At 40.1% G+C, this 20,343-nt stretch overlaps 1 protein-coding gene across 2 annotated transcripts in view; it reads right to left on the bottom strand.

Annotated features, from left to right (window-relative positions):
- Positions 1 to 20,343, bottom strand: part of LAD1 (ladinin 1) — a 1,049,893-nt gene that overhangs the window by 404,219 nt on the left and 625,331 nt on the right. The window lies entirely within an intron of this gene.

Below are 20,343 nucleotides of genomic sequence, written 5' to 3'. Positions count from 1 at the left end.
ATTCCTGGGGACTTTCTGGTAGATTGGTTATACATCACCATTTTTCTCTCATCACCTCCTATCCTAACTGTTAGTAAACTGCGCCTCCTCTACTTCTAACCTTGGCATGTTCAATTCTTCCATAAACATTTTCATTTGTACATTGTCTTGATTTCCATATTTTCTCTGTTTTATACAGACTTTCATAGACTTTCCAAAATATTTCTAATACTTCTACAGGATCGTTTGTTATCTTCCTTGTTATAGGTTCCCTAAGTTTGGTGACAGCCCTCTCTACTTTGTTGCCTGAGTCAGGCATTTTGGGCTCTAGAGTTATTATCAAAAAACAGTTGCTTAACAGTATTCTTTCTAAACTCGTGCATATTATTGCAGCAGTGCCTTATTTTCTGTTTAGCATTCTGCAGTTGCTCATCTTCTTGTTCTATGAGATTCCCCTATTTTGCAATACCTTAACATTTGTCAGTCCCTTTAAATAACTCTTGTTACATCTTAACCATATGATCCTTTCTTTTATTTCCACCCTATTTTTAAGCATAAATAATTTCCACTACCTATTACTTAAATTCCTCTCTTTTCAACAGATAGGTGGGAAAGCACCAGTGTTGCATTTTTATTTCAATACTTTGTGTTTTTATTTTAGTTATTATTGCTACATGATCTGAAATAGTTATTTGGTGCATATTAAGACCTTCAATTAAATGCAGATGTTCCTGTGCAATATAAATTCTGTCTAGCCTAGCCCAGTTTTTGTATCTTGGGGAAAAATATGTAACAAAGACATGCGTTTCTCCCCAGGCCTCTGCTGAAAATTGGCTTTCTTCCCAGTCGGACTTTCCCAATAAACAGATATTAAATAAATAAAATAAATAAATTTGCTCCAAACTCCTAATATTGAATTCACATCTTCCATGCCAAATATTTTCAAAAATGTCTTTAAAAATCTATCCTCATTTGTTATATTTTCCATTGTGGGCCCCCAGAAAACATCTTCACCATTGCAAATCAAATTCCAATCCCCAATTATAAGTAATATTCCTTGCTGAAAACTGATTATTTCTTCCAGAATTTTCTTAAGCTCCTTTATAACAGTTTTCAGTGGATATAAATACATGCCAGTGTAATCCTCTTCCCTTGCCAGTAACGCCTTACGACTACAAATCTACCACTATTGTCTATTTTATCCTGTTCTATTACTATTGGAACTCATATTGCAGTTAATATAAGTACTGCTCTCTTCTTTTGCCCAGGTATTCCACTGAATATCATGAAAACCTTTCCTTACAAGTTTACATGTTCAGTTCTTTCTAAGTGTGTCTACTGTAGCATAGCTATTTGCAGTCTACATTTTTTTAATATAGTTCCCTACTCTTTTTTTTTGTATTTATCTGTAAGACCATTAACATTTAAAGACATTATAGAAAGCTTCATATTTATTTATTTATTTATTTATTTTACATTTGTTGACCGGGCTAGTCTAGCTGGATATATGTCCATTTTCAGTAGAGGCCTGGGGAGATAAGCTCCAAACTTCAATAACAGTACATATCTACAGAAGTAAATACATGAGATCAACTACATTAATAATAACTAAGGCAGTATTAGCTAAAAAGTGGTTACAGGTATATAGAGTATATAACACAAAATATTGACTAAACATAATACAATTTATCATGAAGCTGTATTTTAACTGTTCAGAAAGATTGATAGTAAAGCACATAATATAATTCCAGATATAAGAAGGGGAGAAAAGGAAAGTAAGATTGGAACAGAAGATGAGTAAGAAAGTTCTAATCAAGAAGATTGGAACTTTTATGAGAGTATACTAATCGGAAGGCTAGGTAGTAGAGGTAGAATGGTAGTTGAGTTCTGATGAGATTGTTACTGAGCTGAGACAGTGAGGTAGAAACAGGTAGCTAGAGCATATAAGGTGGGGTTGAAACAAGTAGTGAGAGCATGTAGGTTAGTCAGGTTTAGTACAGGGGCTCATCCAATGAGTTTTAAGGAAGAGTTTAAGTTTATTTTTGAACAAGGAAATAGAGGGAAGTGTTGAAAGTTCAGTGGGGAGTAAGTTCCAGATTTTCCCAACAGTGTTAGTGAAGAGAGAGTCTCCAGCTCTATTGTTTGATTTGACAATATTTATGAGGAGTTTTTGTGAAGATCTTAGGGATCTCAGGTTATTGTAGGGATAAATAAGGTTAGATAGTATGGGTGTCTTAGCAGGTTGATAAAGAATTTTATGGGCAATGGTCAGTTGATTATATTTCAGCTGTTGCTGTAATTCAAGCCACCCTAGGTATTTTAGATTAATACAGTGGTGTGTTTTAAAAGGGTTACCAGTGGCAAATCTGGCTATGTTGTTGTAGGTGTTTTCTAGTTTTTTAAGGTTGTTTTTTGACAGGTTAGTGAAAATGGGAGAGGCATAGAGTAGGGTAGAGATTAGATGGGTGCGGGCGATAGTTATTCTAGTTACAGGGGTGAGGAAGGGTTTGATCCTATATAGAGAGCCTATTTTTCTGTTAGTTGTTTTCAAGATATTATTAATATGAGTGTCAAAGTTAAGGTTGTTGTCTATGGTGATACCTAGCAGTTTGGTAGTAAGATCCTGGGATATAATGGTGCTATTATTGGAGGCTATAGTGAAGTCAATTGGTGGGGATTTATTGGTAGGTGTAAAAAGTAGAAGTTTAGTTTTTTTGGGATTTAATAAGAGACAGTGTTTTGTAAACCATAGTTCTACTGAGCTAAATAAGTTCTGTGTAAGGAAGTGAAGTTCAGATTCAGATTTGGCTGAGCATATAAGTGTAGAATCATCTGCGTATTGTATGCATGTAGCTTGGGGAACTGCTTCGTGAAGGTCATTGATGAATAAGGAAAACAGGAGTGGGCCTAATATGGACCCTTGAGGAACACCAATATTAACGGGTAGTTGGGTCGAAAGAGTGGTATTCCAGAGCACAGCTTGATGTCTGTTATTTAAGTGGGATAGGAACCATTTTATAGCTAGTGCATCAAGTGACATGGATTTCAGAATGTTTATGAGTATATTGTGATTTACCATGTCAAAAGCTTTGGACAGGTCAATGAAAAGTGCAGAGGAGAGCATGTTAAGGTTGCGGTTTTTGTTGATGGTGTCCATGAAGGAGAGGAGGGCGGTAGTAGTGCTGTGGGAAGGTCTGAAGCCATGTTGGGAGTTGGAGAGCAGGTTTTTATGGAGAAGGTGGTCTAATAATTGCCTGTGGATGCACTTTTCCATAACCTTAGATAAAGGGGAGAGTAGGGCTATGGGACGATAGTTGGAAAGGTCAGTGGAGTCTCCCCCTTTGTGAAGGGGAATAATATGTGAGACTTTCCAAAGAATGGGGACGTATCCTTCAGTAATGCTTCTATTGATGAGAATGGAGATGGGGTAGGCAATAGATTTGGCTGCTAGCTGTAAGTATTCTGCAGGTAGTTGGTCAGCAGAGGGAGTGCAAGGTTTGAGTTTCTGTAGAAGGGTGAGAATAAAAGCTGTAGGGACAAGTTGGAAGTGAAATGGGGGAGGTGGGTTGGATTCAGTCTAAGATGTGTTTGAATTTTGTGGAGAGAGTTGACTGGCTAGAGTTTGAATAGTTTCGGTGAAAAAGGTATTAAAGGTATTGGCAGTTTGTTTGGTGTTGTTGAGGTCAGAGCCTTGTGGATTTGGTGTAATAGATTGACCGGGGTGTAATAGTTCATTAATGCTTGCCCAGAATTTTCGTGGTTTATTGTGGTGGGATTGCTGCGAATGTAGGTAGTAGTTTTGTTTATCAGTCATTATGGCTTTTTTTGTTTCATTTCTTAATTGTTTAAAGTTTTGGAGGTCAATGGGGTTCTTAGTTAAGCGTGATCTGTGCCAGTATTTGTTCCTGAGGTTGAGTTTTTGCTTAGTTTCCTTAGAAAGCCATGGAGCAGGTTTGGTTTTTATCCTAATAGAGCGGGTAGGAGCGTGTTGGTTAAGGATGGCTAGGAAGTTAGCATTGAAGTAGTCGACAGCTTCGTCAAGGGAAAGTTATTTTAATGGGGACCAATTACAAGCCTTAAGTTCAGTTAAGAATAAATTGAGATTGAAGTTTTTCTTGGTTCTAATTGTTCTAAATATGGGTTTGGAATGAGGGTTGGTTTTAAGCCTAATGGCATAGGTTGGAAAGTGGTCACTTATATTATCTGGGATGGTTCCAGAATTGTAGGTCTGGGGTTGATTATTGATTAGTATCCAGTCTAAGGTACTTTCTTTCTTATTGGTTTTGTTAATTCTAGTGGGTGAGGTGATTATTTGTGTAAACCCATAGAGATTAATATGGGTAGTGGGGTAGTTATTGTTGCAACATTTCCAATCAATGTTGAAATCACCAAGAATGATGGTCTCTTGAGGGAGGTTTTGAGATAACCAACAGAGTATGTTTTCAATGGTAGTAATGTTATTGCCTGGAGGAACATAGATGCAGATAATATAGATAGATTTAACAGAGTTTAGCTGAAGTTTGGTAATAAGTATTTCAGCGTTAGAGACATGGGGAGGATTCTGGTGGAAGGTTGTAATTTGAAAATTAGATTTAAATAAGACTGCTACTCCACCTCCTTTTTGGTTGCACAGTCGAGACGTAAGATGTTGTATCCAGGTGGGGTAACTTCATTGTCTGTAGTTGTGGGTTTTAACCAAGTTTCTGTTATACACAAAATATCAAAGGAGTAGAGTTCCAGGAGAGCTTGGAGTTGAGTAATTTTGTTATTGATACTACGTATGTTGAGGTGAGCTATTAGTAGTGAGTTGGATGTTTTTTTTAGTATATGGGTGGTAGAGGAGTTTGGGGTAATGGGTTGAGTGGTGGTGGAGGTGTTTGGTCCGGGATTTGGGTGAATGTCTCCATCCTTTAGGGGGAGGAGTAGTGTTAGATATGTAGTCTGAGTATATTTACTGAGAAGAAAAGGATGTCTTCTTGTATTTGGGAGGTAATATCTAATGTGGTTAGTCCTATGGTATTTGGGTGGTAGATAGCTGGGAGTGAAAGTTATATTGAAATGTTCAGTATGAGAGGGTAGAGAAGAAGTGGTCAATTGTTTGGTGGGGTATAGGATGTGTGACTGTGTTAGATGCTCATAGGAGGTTAGCAGGTATGCTAGAGTTAGAGTAGGGAGAAGTGTGAGTATGAGTAAGCTTTGTAAGAGGAGTATGTTAGAAGGTTTAGTTATTGCCATTGTAGTAATAGAAGTATTACTAAACAGTAGATGAGAAGTAGTTATATGGAAAAGGTTTAGTGGTGGAAGGGATAGGAAGAGGTGAGGAAAAAGTGTGGGAGAAATAGAGGAGAGTAGATAATGGGGATGAGATAGTTATTGGTGGAAAGTTGAGGGGGTGTGGTCTGATAGGTATAAGAGTAGGACCCCAGGGGGTGGGTGGGATATGGGGGTAGGGAGGAGAGCGGAGTGAGCCAAGAGGGCTTAACGGAGCGGGTTGAGACAACTGGAGGGGAAACAGGAGAAGAAACAATCAGAAATACAGGTAACTGTAGGTAAGTGAGGTAAGACGTGAGTATGAGAAGTTCAGTATGATACAGAAGCCAAAGGAATGAAAGGTAGAGGAGGGAAGAATAGTGTTTCAGCACAAAGGTGAAGTAGGAAGATGAGCAGGTCAAGAACAGTACAGTATAGAACAGATTGCAGGGGTAGGATGGCAGAGAGAGGCAGTGTAAAAGGATGGAATGAGGATGAGGATAGAAAATAGGAAGAAATATATTGCATATACAGAGGTAGGACAGAGTAGAGGGGTAGTGAAAGGAATAGTATAAGGGTGCCACCTAGTGGGCAGATCTAGTAAATGTAGGAAAGTGAGTGGGAGAGCTGTTTAGAGAAGAAATATGGAAGGTGAGATGCAAAGTAAGAGTAAGTTAGTGTAATTAACAAGGAGTGTTGGCTGTAGGGCAGCTGGAAGGGTAAGGTTAAGGCTGCTGTATACTCAAGCTAGTAGCAAACTATAGGGCCCTGATAAAAATAGTAGACAGGGGTCTATTATGCAAATGTGACTAAGTCCATAACATACTTTCTTCCTTCCTTGAAGGTGGGTGCAGTGAGAATGAGTCAAATAGATGAGGCCACTGGAGATTGTAAGGGTTCTTGTATCTCCTGGTAGGTTTTGGCTAGGGCAAGTTCAGGACAATGCAGAGCTGGGTACTTTGGGGAGAAAAGGAGATAAATGAAGAGGAGAGAGCAGAGTTAGCACAGGTATCAAGGCAGTAAAGCTAGCAATAATTGAGATAAAAACATGCACATTCAGACATATTTACTAATGAAATTAAATAAATTATTATTTCCACCTTTTATGCATAACAGATTTTTGTTAAATGTCTAGTTCCAGCTTTTGTGTTACATGCGTGTACTGTTTGGCAAATTAATCTTTTATACAGTTGTTTCTTGTCATCTCCATTTGAGCCTATGTCACATCTTACAGAACGATTTGTTTTATAGAAAAGCCTTAAACAAAAATATACACATACCCCAGTACCCCACTAAAACCTATTAACTTAATAATAACACACAAAACTATGTACATCTTCAAATATTTAAGTTTTACTCTCCTAATAGGCACAAATATTCCAAAATGACAGCCACACTCACAAACTGGAGGTAACGTAAAAGAAAGGTTATCCATGTTAATATGCATGGTGTAGCCTGTGGTTCTATTAAGTGCTGCCTGGTTTTGTCTTATCTTTATAGGTCTCTCAGCTGGGAAAATACTTGAATGCTTTCAGAAAACATTCACAAATATAATTATTGCTTTGTAATCCTACATTTGTCAGTTTCCATGTTACTGATTTTATTCTCCAGACATTATTGACATGAAGTAAGGCATATGCTTTATAGTTCTGTACAAGTTTAACAAAGTCAAGAAAGTCCAATATTTCCAGAATTTCTTGTTCTGTTCCTGTTAATTTCCATCTCCCAAACCCTGTCTCTGGTTCATTACCAATGTATTCTTAATTCTTCTAGTCAACTCTTGTGCTCTTCTCTCTCTCTCTCTCAAGCATTTTCCGATGAAACGCTAGAAAAGGTTTCACTGGCAGAGTCTCTCTGTAGTGTTTATTACCAGAACAAGAAGGAGAATCTGTTGTTTCACAGCTCACTTTTTGTTGGACAAATGTTTGTATTACTTCCTTAGCATGTATTTCATCAAAAAATGATTTTGTTCCTCTAGGGAAAAATATTTTAAAGATAGCTGAGTACAGCAGTTTGAATCTCACACCTGCTTCTTGACATTCCCTGAATAATGGAATAAATTTACTCCTCTTCTGCCTGGTATATAATGAGTAGTCATCCTCCACAAAACTCTGCTGTCTCCCACTTTTAATACTTTGTCCTTCTGCCATAGTTTTGTCAGAATCAACCCCTTCTGCTGGTAAGACTGCATCTTTACTATTAAAGGTCTAGGTTGTTTTTTTATAACCAGGTTTAGAGCATGCACACAATGTGCCCTTCCAATTAACAATTCCTGTTGTGGAATACCAGTCCAGTTGCTTATTTATGTTTTCAGGAAATTAATACAGTCTGTTCCTTCCAGCTTCTCGAGTACAGTGGAAAATCTCGGGTTTTCCCTATGTGCTCTGTCCTCTTATTCTGTTATTTTTTTGAAACACATCTTCTTGTGCAGTCTCATACTCAGCCAGCCTTTTCTTCATTTTGACCTCTGAGTTTTGCAGTTTTATCACCTTATCTGTTTAAAACTGCCTCCATTTTTTCCATCCTTTTATAATTTGAGTTGATATACTCCATCAGTGTTTCATTTTAATCAGGTCTGTGTACAGTTGCCTTATACTTTTCTCTAGATTACTGGAAGTCATGTCTGGAGCTCACACTGCTTTCTGCTGAACAGCTGCAGTACTTTCTCAGTCAATATCTTTTTGTTGCCTTTTGTACCTGATTTTCCTTCAGCTCCTTTGTTATTTCATTTTTTCCTGGCACCCAGGCAGTGCACTTACTAGCCAGTTACTAAAATTTTCCCAGAAATCTACGACCACTGACCTTCTCTGCCAAGTTTCTGTTTTCACACTGGGAGAGCCAGAATTAAGCTGTTACTCAATGTGCAGCCATCTTGGAAGTCAGATTAATGAAATTGTTCACCCCTAGTTGAGATGTTTACAACATTCTATGTTTATTACAGAGTCCTAAATGATATGTTTCTAGTCATAAACACATTTTCCTAAGGTTTCAGATTCATGTTAGATTCTCCAGTATCTCTATCCGTCTTGTAGTAGGAATTGCTCTTAAGACAGGGCTATTTTCTCAGGCAGTCTCAGCTTCTTCTCTCCCTCATTTTCTTTTTCATTCATTGTATCGCTGTCTTTCATTTCAGTAGCATGTTTCCTTTTATTCACATGTGACTGCATCAGTCTTATTGGTAGTTCCTTTAATTTTTCAATCACTTCATCAAGATTATCAGGCATCAATAATTTCCTGCTTGAGAATACCTTTAGTACAGAAGGGAAGGACAACTTAAATTTCAATTGTTTTCCTTTGCTCATCAGCAAAAGGAGACATTTTTAATGGTGCTTCAGAATAGTGCTGTTCGCAAACACTGCTATCCCAGCCAAACACAGTTCATGAACTGGTTGCCACAACTTCCATAGCACTTGCTTTCTCTCCTAGATGGTCAACAACTCAATCAGTATTGGCCTGGGTTTCCATACCTCACCTCCATTGCAGGCAGTGGCAAATGCTTCAGTGATGCAATATCCAAATAACCTTTTGCAAAATCTGTTAATTCCAGCATTTTACCCTTTACATAGTTCAACAAGTAATTTTTCTTCACTCTCCAACGCACCATACAATCTTAAATTATGTTTTGTTCCTTGTCTTCCAGTCTGGTAAGATATGCCTTAATTTCATAAGTCTTTTAACTGTTCTTTTTGACTTCTTTGAATCTTCACAATTTACTGTCCTAACTGGCACCTTTTGGTCATAAAGGTATTCAGGCATCCTCAGTGGTGGCAGCCTTTTCATGTAGACATAAAACATTCCCCATTAGATTTCCATAACTCAGTTGTTTTGCTTCCAGGCTCTGGGTCATCACATGTCTGGGTGGAGAATACTGAACATGACAGTGATTGAATTAAGTTAACCCTCCCTCAAAATAATCCAAATGTTCAATTTCTAAAGCCTCATCTCTCTATTTTAATTCTTTAATAGTGCTTTTCAGCAGTTCTTCAAAAAATAATTCTAGGAATGTGTCCAGCTTCAAGCAGCACTGCACATCCATCCCTTGTAGAAAGATTTTTTTTTTTTTGGAGGGAAGTTAATAAATAATGTTCTGTTTCTGGGCAAGATTATTACAACATCTTAAAAGGTGTTCTGACTGTAATGTATCTGGCAACTGATTACTTTACCTATTGATTGATCAATTACACTGTCTGCTGTGTCAATAGTCTGGTCAAATGACCATTTTTCAGCCACGACTCGGACTAAAGGAAGTAATGAGGGGAGTGCACATTTTGTGAAACAGAAATTTATGATGTAAGACCATTTGAGAAAACTATGGATTAGAAAATGCAGGGAAAACAGTGTATACATTTTTCATTTAAGCAAACAGCAAAATGACATGTCTTTAAATCAAATAGGTAGGCTAAGATGTTTACAGTATCTGCAGTGTATGTGGTGAGTTTATAGCTTGTTTGCTGTTAGGAGTCCTTAATTGCAGCAATGTGCTACATGAGGCATACTGATGTGTAGCTCAGTGGAAGTCTTTCATTGCAGTAACTCAAAACATTTTCTTAATGTGCACTTGAAAGAAGAAATCAAAAGAAAATTTCTTATGTTTGGTAGTATTGAAGTTAATAAGCAGGAACAATTTTATAGAAACCTGTTTCTGTGCAGATTAAGATAAAAAGAGTCTAAATAGAGTAGTATAAAATTCATGTTATTATTATGTTGTGGGCAATGATTATTAATTATAGAAAAAGGCTGAGTAAGATGAGGGCAGATATTTACAAAAAGAATAGGAGGGAGGCTCTTAGCGTAACATTATGAGTTTTAGTGGTATGTCCTAGAAAATGAACAATTAAGGAATTTGCATATCTCTTTGACTCTACTTGTAACAGTTTACTGTTTGCTTTGCTTTGACATGATAATATTTTGGCAGTACAGTTTTGTGTGTCAGAACTGAGATGATAATTTAGTCTGTGTGGGAGTTTAAGTTGTTTGGAGACAGAATTCTGTATGTTTGTTAAATGGCAGAGTGGGATCAAGAAAAGGCCAATGTACTTATAGGTTTTAACATGCACTTTTGAGTTGTTTTGGGATAGGTGATGAATAATGGAGGGTGGGTGCTGACTCTCTGAACTGTTCCAAATAGCACTGCTTGAGGTTTAGATGAGTTTACTGTTAGATTATGTTGAAAGAACCAATGGCAAGTTTATCTGTAACAAGTTTTGTACAGCTTCTTAAGTCACTGTCAGATCAAAGTTAAATAATTTGCATAAAGTAATATATTAATATTGTATAGAGCCTGTGACAGTTGGTTTACAAACAGCGAGAAAGGGATAGGTCTAAGAATAAAACCTTGGGAGACTCCATATGTAAATTGGGCAGTAGAAGTACTTAAACTGTTAAGTTTGATTGGAAAAGGACAGTGTGGTATGTTGAACAGAATTTTTTTCTGCAATCAGTGAGGACAGCAGCATTAAAAAGTCCTTAATCAAAATTATAAAAGATATTTTTACAGCCGGAAGAACAGTGGTAAAGATGTTAAAGTTAGGATGAAATTCAGGCAGTCTGGGTGAAAGTGTGGATGTCTGTCCTACATGAACAGAATAATACATTTGTGTAAATAAACTTACCATAACAGTAGATGTTTGAATGATCACTGCTGCAGTAGCCATAGCTATATGAGGATATATCCTACATAGGATATAACAGCTGGTCAGCTTCCAAAAAAACAGGTCACTTTCTGCACATTCAAACCATCAGTCATCTCGAGCTGAGTTGATTAAAAGGACAGATTTTGGCACAAAGCCTTTCAGAACTTTCATGCTAACAGAGAGAGGGAGACCAAGCCTTGAAAGGACAATGCTAAGAACAACAAAAATGAAATGTCCACACTCTAGTATAAACAACACACCAAAAAAACAGGGGAGGTGGAGGGAGGGAGTAGCTATTACTAGGAGTACTACAGCAGTGATCGTGTGAACATCTACTTTTACAGTAAGTTTATTTACACAACTGTACTATGTTCATTATATTTATTACTGCTGCAGTAGCCTTAGCTATATAGGAGGGTTACCTTAGCTTACTGCATTTGGGAGATGGAAGGAGAAGAGTCCAGGAACCCCTGGAGAATGTTATTAGCAAAACCTGATCAAGACCTAATGAAGCACTCAAGCTTATAGTGCTTAGTAAAAGTATGTACAGTGGACCACGTTGCAACTTCTATAATACTTCTAAAATACAATCCTTTCCAAAAAGCCATAGATGAATCCAAGGCTCTGGTAGAGTGGGCCATGTCTTGCCTAGAATAGTTTTGTTTTGCTGGGTGTAAAAAAAGATAATAATATTAGACAACCATTTGGAAATAGTCTAATTTGACACAGGTTGTCCTTTCTTCTTACCTTCACAAGAAATGAGCAATTGATCCAAAGATCTGAAAGATTTAGTTCTGTCGACAGTATCTGAGTTATCTATGGGCACCTAAGGTATGGAATATCCTTTCTCCCTCATTTTTTTGGTTCAGGAAGGAGGGAGATGGATAGTTTGGCTTAAAGTAAACTTGGGTACCACTTTAGATATAGAAGAAAGATTAGATCTGATTATGTCAATCTTCCTTTATCCTTTACCTTTGGGGACTCAGTTCCGACCTTCGGAAACAGCTCCGCTGTTACATAGCTCATGCCAGCCAAAAACTCTTGAGTTAAGACTCTACCCACAATACCCCTCTCCATATTACCTCAGATTTCATTTGCCACTCTTGTCGCAAGACGCGTCAGCCATTTTCTGTCACATCTAAGTGAAATTTTATTGTATATTTCAGCTTTAGTATAATTTTCATAAATATATATATATATATATATATATATATATATATATATATATATACACTAGACAATCTTGACGTACTGAAATCTCGAATTTCAGTACGCCGAGACCAAATTGTGGAAAGTGCAGTTACTCAAAACTACACTATGCCGAATGTGGAAGTGTCGAATCCACCGCTATCGTGGTGTCGCGTTCATTACGTGTGGTGCGGTTTGTGGATTTATCTGGGGTTTCAGGTAAGTGTTGTGTGTTTGATGATATTGGGTAGGGATTTTAGTGTGTGTGAGTTTGTGCGGTGGTGTATTTTGTGTGTTTGTGTGTTTAGTGCGATCTCGGAGTTAGAATATATAAGTGGGAGGGTGTGAGGGGCTTGCCCCCCTGCTTATAGGTAGGTTAGGTGTGTTTCTGTGTGTTGTTATGTTTGTTTAGTTAGGTAGGTGTATGTGTGTGTGATTATGTCTTGGTTTGTGTGTGTCTGTGAATGGTCGCGGTTGTGGTATTCGTGATTGTGGGTTTTCATGTATGTGGGTTTTCGACTATTCAGTCTCGAAATACTGAAATTCGACATTTCAGTACTTTGAGATTGTATAGTGAATCTATATCTATATATATATATATATATATATATATATATATATATATATATATATATATTCGTTATCCTTTCTACCCACTTTTCTGTCAAGTGAGTGTGTTTTCTTACCAGTCAGTAATTTTCCAGTAACATTGTTGGTAGTATCTTTCATTCTCTTTCTACATCCTTATGAAACTTAACCTACCACTGTTGGTGTGTGTGTGTGTGTGTGTGTGTGTGTGTGTGTGTCTATATATATATATCTATATATATATATATATATATATCTATATCTATATATATATATATATCTATATATCTATATATCTATATATATATATATATATATATATATATATATATACTTATACTCATGCCGTTTTTAAGCAGTGTCAGGATTGCCATCGGAAGATGCCCAATTCTGATGGGTATTGTGTCTATTGTTTAGGCCCGGCTCATCTTTCCCAAGACTGACGTATTTGCCAGGCTTTCAGTACCTGGGCTTTGACCGAATGTAAAAGTAAATGAATCCTAAAAGGACTGAGTAAGTCCTCTTTTGAGGAGGCCTTATCCAAGACAGACTTGTCCCCCTCAAAATCTGATTCCGGAACCAAAAAAGGCCACTCAGTACTGACGTCTCCTTTTGTTCCATGACAAAAAAGCATAAGCCTTCCACTCCTACTGCTTCCACTGAGCTGAAGGCTAAGGTTTGCAAACATTTGGAACCAACAAGATCATCATCACCGTCTTCTATGGCACCACAGATCTTGGTGCCGTCTTTGGTACTGACTTCTTTGGCATCCTGGTCAGTACTGGCATCTCCATCTGTGCTTCCACAGAGTCTGAAACCTCTATCGGTGCTGTCATCCAGCATAACTTACACACCCAGGACAAGGTATTCTCCTTCTATAGACCACTTTGTGGGACAACTCCCTAGCCCTTTCCTTGAAATACTAGAATCCCCCTCAGGTTTATCTGTTAGATCCACCAGGAGTCTTAATAAAGTCGACGTTGTGAGGCTGGTGGATCAGCTCCTAGTAGCCAGGGGTCTAGCTCTCTCTTCCCAGACTCCTCTACCTTCTGGAGTTGGGGCGTTTTCTCCCAGGACTCCACCAAATCTTCCTCCTCTAACCTCCTCTGAGGACTTAGAGACCCTGACTCTGATTTCCCTAGTTCCAGCTGCTCTGCTGCCAGCAACCTTTTTCCCTTCATTTCTGGAATCTGCCTTGACTTCCTCAGATCTTTCAGAACTGATGGACTTCTGGGGCAGTAGTTCTGCTGTCAAGTCCAGGAGTTTTGGATTGGCTCCAGTTTTTTATTCAGAGTCGCCCTTGACTCTTGGAACCTCGGCTGACGAGGGCTCTTCCTTGGCTCCTACTTTGGAGGTGGATTTCTCGGGGCAGTGTGTGACCTCATGGCATGTGCAGGCTCTCAGCTGGCCCCTTCTGTGTCGGAGTTATATCCCAAGACTCCTCCTTGCCGAGAGCTTTCACCAACCTCCTTGTCTGGACAGTGGGTGCCAAACCTGCAAGATACCCCTACAAAGGGCTCCTCTTCTTCAGAGTCCTCCTTAGAAATTCCCACTGAGGAGCCACCCTGGAAGAAGATGTGTAAGAGGAAACACTTATATTACCCCAAGGAATAAGTCACAGAAGACACAGACGTCGATGATGGGGAGGGTTCCCCTCGGTCACCCCTGGAAGATGCCTCCTTCGGAGACATTCTAGAGATTCTAAAACAGAGGGGTAACTGGAATCCCAAAGACCCTACCTCTGAGAAGTCAGTGTACTTACAGGCATTTGGTGCTCACCCATCCACTTCTTAGATGACTCCTCCCACTCATGATCTTATTATATTGATGGCGCAGCGGGCTTGGAAGGCTCCTGGTTCCATAGAACCAATTCCTCAGAGACCTGACAAAATACTATCTGCTCAAAACGACCACCAGCATTGGGCAAAAGGGTTAGCAGTAGATGCTATGGTGGTGGCAGCCACATCCCGCTAATCAAGAGTCCAGGGTGATGGACAGATTCGAAAAGCGGGTCTATGCTTCTTCAACCTTTGGGTTAAGGTCTTTGAACTTTATAGCACATTTCACTAAGCTACAGAGGGATCTGATCAAGGAGTTATCAGACATCCAGCAGGGGCTGTGTCTGAGAAGGACCAGGATAAAGTGGCCTCCCAGCTAGTCATTTTGGAGTCTATTTCCAACTCATCCCGGAGGCTTATTGCTTATGCAGCTAATCCTTTTGATGGAGCTTCCTTATTTAGCCCCAAAGTCAAGGAAACTCTACCCAGGTGTGAGAAAGTTGGAAAGATCTTATCTGCAGTGGGCATACATTTTTCTGCTCCCCAATGGTCCTACTCTAGGAATCAGAGGTCTGACAAGATGTAGTTCAAAAAATCCCAGGAGCTTTTTCAGGACACACGTTGTGTTGCCCCCCCCCTACGGGGCAGAGGGGGGAGCTCCAATGGAAGATGCCAAACCTGTGGAAGAGGTGGCCCACAAAATCAGGGTTCCAGAGATTCTTTCTCTGGACAATCCTATTAGCGCTCCTGAAAAGGGGCCCAATTGCATACTTCTGGAAGCAGTTGGGGGAAGATTTTCACTGAACTCAAGAGCCTGGTGACAAATAACTACAGATGCTTGGGTGCAAAGGATCATTGCCAGAGGTTACCATATTTCCTTCACTCTCTTTCCAAAATCAAAATGAAAACTCTGCAATGTTCTACCCAATCAGAGGAACCAAGCAGCCCTAGAGATTCAAAAGCTGGTAGAAAGAAGAGTCATCCAAGAAGTCCCACCAGACGAGCTAAGATCCAGATTTTACTCAAGGTTCTTTTTACTGCCAAAAAAGACAGGGGACTTGATACCAATATTAGATCTAGCATTCTGAACAAGTTTGTTCAGCAAGCGAAATTCCGGATGGTCACTGTTCACTGTATACTTCCCCTTCTAGAGAAAAATGATTGGGTGTGCTCTATAGAACTTCAGGATGTGTATTATCACTTAAAAATGGACAGACACTCCAGAAGGTTCCACAGCTCACTTGAGACTGCACGGTTTTTGTGTGTTTCCTTATCTAGATGACTGGCTCATCACTGCTCCCACCAGGCATCTACTGCTTCAAGAAACAGATTTCATCCTACACCTGTTTGCCCATCTGGGCATTACCGTGAATCACTCAAAATACAGAATACAGAAAATAAAATCCCAAGTACAGGCTATTCTTTCCAACAATAAGGCTCCTGCACTTCTAGTCCTTCATGCTTTGGGTTCCACGGCAGTGACCATCACCTTATTTCCACTAGCAAGATTTCACATGCAGCTACTACAATGGCTTCTAGCATCCCAGTGGTCCATCCTAACCCACTCAATGACATACCTAATTCTAATCACCAGTCTTTGCTAGAAGAACCTATGCTGGTGGATGGAATCTGAGGAAGTTCTTTTAGGACGCCCCTCTGTCCAGCCTCAACCCAAGGCTATAGTGATCACTGATGCCTCCAGGATGGGGTGGGGGGACATTATCTGGGAAGAACAATCCAAGGCATTTGGTCCCCCGTAAAGGCCAACCTGCATATCAACATTATAGAACTGAGGGCAGTGCTCTTAGTGTTGCAAGCCTTCCAGTCTGTCCTCCCTCTAGAAACAATTGCAGTTCAATCAGATATGTCAGTAGTCCAGTGCATCAACAAACAGGGAGGAACGAAATTTTAACCCCTGTGTCGAGAAGCTGTCAGAGTGTGGCAATGGATGATATCATCCAACCACTTTCTCATAGCAATGCACATCCAGGGAAGCTCAAACGTGATAGGAGACAGATTGATTAGATGCATTCTCCTGCCTCACAAGTGGTCTCTCAATACCAAAGTGTCAAAGGAGAGTTTCCATTGCTGGGGCAAGCCTTGCTGCAACCTCTTTGCATCATCCAAACCAACAAGTGCAGCAGCTATTTTGCCCTAATTCCCCCTTGGGGGAGTCCCCAAGAGATGCTGTCTTTCACTATTGGCCCCCGGGTCTTCTCTATGCCTTTTCCCTCTGATTTCCCTCTTCTTAAAGAAAGCCAGCAGGTTGAGAATCAAGGTGATCCTCATTGCTCCCTTCTGGCATCGAAAGGTCTGGTTCCCCTTTCTGTGGCCTCATCTAGTTCGCCGTCCATGGATTCTGGACCCAGTTCCAGATCTTCTGTCTCATCCGCAAGGAGTGGTGCACCCCTGTGTTCAGTACCTCAAGCTTACAGCTTGGCTCCTCCAATTCCACTAGTCGTCAGGCAGAAAAAATTATCTTCTCCAGTCCAAAAAATTCTACTGGCTTCCCACAGACCTTCCACCAGGAAACTGCACCTAAGCAAGTGGAAAAGATTTTCTTTTTGGGTGTACAGTAATGGTCTTAACCCCCTTTCTGTACTGATTGAAAAAGTTTTGGAGTTTCTAGTTATGCTTTTTAATCAAGGAGCTTCAGCTTCCACTATTGTGGTCCAACTAGCCGCTATTTCCAATTTTCACAATGGCTTTGAAGACCATTCACTGATTTCACATAAAGTTTTTATGAAAGGGGCTTTGTGATTGAAACCTCCTTTTAAAGACCCTCTAGCTCCTTGGGATCTGACCTTGGTTTTGCAGTCTCTAGTGCCTCCTCCCTTTGAACCGGTGGCTACATGTCACTTAAAGTTTCTTTCCTGGAAAACTATTTTTCTGATAGCCATTACTTCTGCCAGAAAAAATTCTGACATACAGACATTATCATCTAAACCCCCTTATTTGTTTTTTCATAAGGATAGGATTTCACTAAGAACCAACCTATCCTTTCTTCCTAAGCTGGTCTCAGAAACTAATATTAATCAAACCACTGACTTACCCATTTTCTTTCCTAATTTTTCCAACAAAGGTGAAGATTGCTTACATTTCCTGGATGTTCGCAGACAATTACATTTCTACCTCAGCAGAACTAAAGAATCTAGAAAATTGGACCAGTTATTTGTATCTTTCTCTGGTCCATCTCTGGGAAAATCTGTTTCAAAAGTTACTTTGTCAAAATAGCTAAAAGACTGTATTACTTCCATATACAATAAAAAGAATCTCAAGTTACCAGCGCTAGTGAGAGTGCACTCCACTAGATCAATAGATGCATCTGCTGTTTTCCATTCCAAGGCTTCCTTGGATGAAATATGTGCAGCAGCAACCTGGGCTACTCTGCATACATTTATTACTCATTACAAATTGGAATATCCTTCCATATGGCCACCCAGGACCTAAAGTAGCTGGGGACTTCAGCAACTGACTAAGCTTCTGGTGTCATTCTAAGGGAATCCAGTATCTGCTTGGGATGACATGATCGACAGACCACTATGCTTTGCCAGAGATGGCCTGCACCTGTCGCCATTGGGATTCTGGATACTGGCAAAGGCTCTTTCATCCCAATAGTGCCTTTTTTAGGCAAGGTTCAAATGACAAATTCACCACCGTAACAGGTACAAGCAAGCAAAATCTGAGGGTAATGCTACTCAATGCTAGAAGTCTAAACCTCAAAATGCACTCACTCGAGGCACTCCTTAAAATGGAGAACATCAACATCTGTGCAGTGACAGAGACCTGGTTCAAAGCTCCAGAGAGCACCCTTGCATTACCAGGCTATAATTCATACCACACCTTTTGGTCACCTAACCCGGACCGAAACACTAAAGGTGGAGGTGTGTCCATATTCATTAAGGATATCCACACCTCCAAGCTAGTTGCTCAGCATAATGCATCCGAGATTATCCAAGTTCAGCTAACCCTGGGCAAGACCGCAATCCAGATTGTAGCTTGCTACAGACCCCCCACCATGCCCCAGGATTCCCACTCCTCTTTTCTTGATACACTGGAAAGTATTAGGGTACAACCCAACACCCTAATAATGGGTGATTTCAACTACCCCACCATTAACTGGGAAAACTACTCATGTACCAACTCTTTTGCTCAAAGTTTTCTGGAATTCATCAATTCCAATGCATTAGATCAACAAATCCACACCCTCACCAGGGGCAGCAATATCCTAGACCTGGTCATGACCAACATGGGTGACCGGTGTTCCATTCCAGAGGTCAGTTCCTCGTTGGTCAGATCCGACCACAAGCTAATCACCTTAAACATCCACATCCCGCTTCCACCCCCCCATTAGGAAAACAACCATAAAAAATTTCTCCAAAGCCAACTTCACCCTTCTGAAGACAGAAGTGGCAAATTTACGACACTCATGCAGATGGACAATAGCGGTACAATTGCTGAATCCTACACAAATGCACTTTATAAACACTTACACGAGTGCATGGATCGTGCTATCCCTAACAGAACCAAGATGCTATCCTCCAAAAAAAGGAAGCCAATCTGGTGGTCTTCTGCCATAAACAAACTCTACAACAGAAAAAAGAAACTGTTGCAAAAAAGAGTAAAATCCCATGATTGGAGGAACTCCCTGATCAGCCTCATTAAGAAGCTGAGATCCCTCATAAAATCCTCCAAAGCTAATTATGAAAACAAAATCGCCACTGATTCTAAAGACAACCCCAAAACATTCTATAGCTATGTCAAGAATCTCAATGGCAACACTCAGATCTGCTCTGAGTTACAGCATAATGGCACTAAATATACAAAACCAACTGATATTGCCAACATCCTGGCAGATAGGCTCATTGCTAACTTTACCCTCCCTCTCACCCCCTAAAGGGCCCATCTGTATACCGGAAGAATGCAAAGTTCCTGTAATCACGGCTGCACAGGTAAAAACCTCACTCTCCAAAGCCAAGAACACAGCATCCATGGGACCTGACAACATCCCAGGCTGCCTTCTACACGAACTACAGAATGAACTGGCACCCCACCAAAGTACCATGCTCAGTCATAGCCTCACCTCAGGCTTTGTGCCAATTGAATGGTGCAATGGTTATCCCACTCCACATAGGGGAGACACGACAGACCCTGGGAACTTCCACCCCATTAGCCTGACGAGCCTGGTCTGCAAGGCCATGGAACATATCATCATGGAACTCATAAACAAAGACATTGGAGATCTCCAAACTCTGGACCCCACACAGTTTGAGTTTGTAAAAGGCAGATCATGTCTCCTAAACCTGATAGACTTCTTTGAAGCAGTCACCAAAGCCATAGATGAGGGTAAGGTGGTTAACACAGCCTATCTAGATCTTGCCAAGGCATTCAACACCATCCTCCACTCTGGAATTATAGATAAACTCACTAAACTAGGTATAAATCCCTGTGTCACAAGATGGGTTGCCACCTGGCTTACTGACAGAACCCACACTGTGAAAGTAGCAGACTCCAAATTAGACTTCAGACCAGTGACAAGTGGAGTACCACAGGGTTCAGTCCTGGGTCCTCTCCTGTTTGGTATCTACTTCTCTGAAGTACAGGCTAACACAGAAGGTCTTTGGCTAACTAAATTCACAGATGACTGCAAACTAGGAGCCATAATCGAAACTCCTAACGATGTGGACATCCTGCAAAAAGGGCCTCACTGAGACAGATGCCTGGTGTCAAAGCCATGGTCTCAAGCTCAATGCCAGAAAGTGCATTGTCATCCCCTTTGGTAAAAACTCTGTACCCATGAACTACCAGATAGATGGTAGTCTACTTAACACTGAAAGTGTGATAAGAGACCTTGTGACACAGGTGGATAGTAGTCTCTCCTTTGATAAGCACATCACCACAGTGGGCAGGAAATCCTTCTACGTGGC

This window comes from Protopterus annectens, chromosome 7.part0 (genome assembly GCF_019279795.1).
Source record: "Protopterus annectens isolate FY-2018-M chromosome 7.part0, PAN1.0, whole genome shotgun sequence".
Classification (NCBI taxonomy): Eukaryota; Metazoa; Chordata; order Ceratodontiformes; family Protopteridae; genus Protopterus; species Protopterus annectens.
This window is presented reverse-complemented; position numbering and strand designations above follow the sequence as displayed.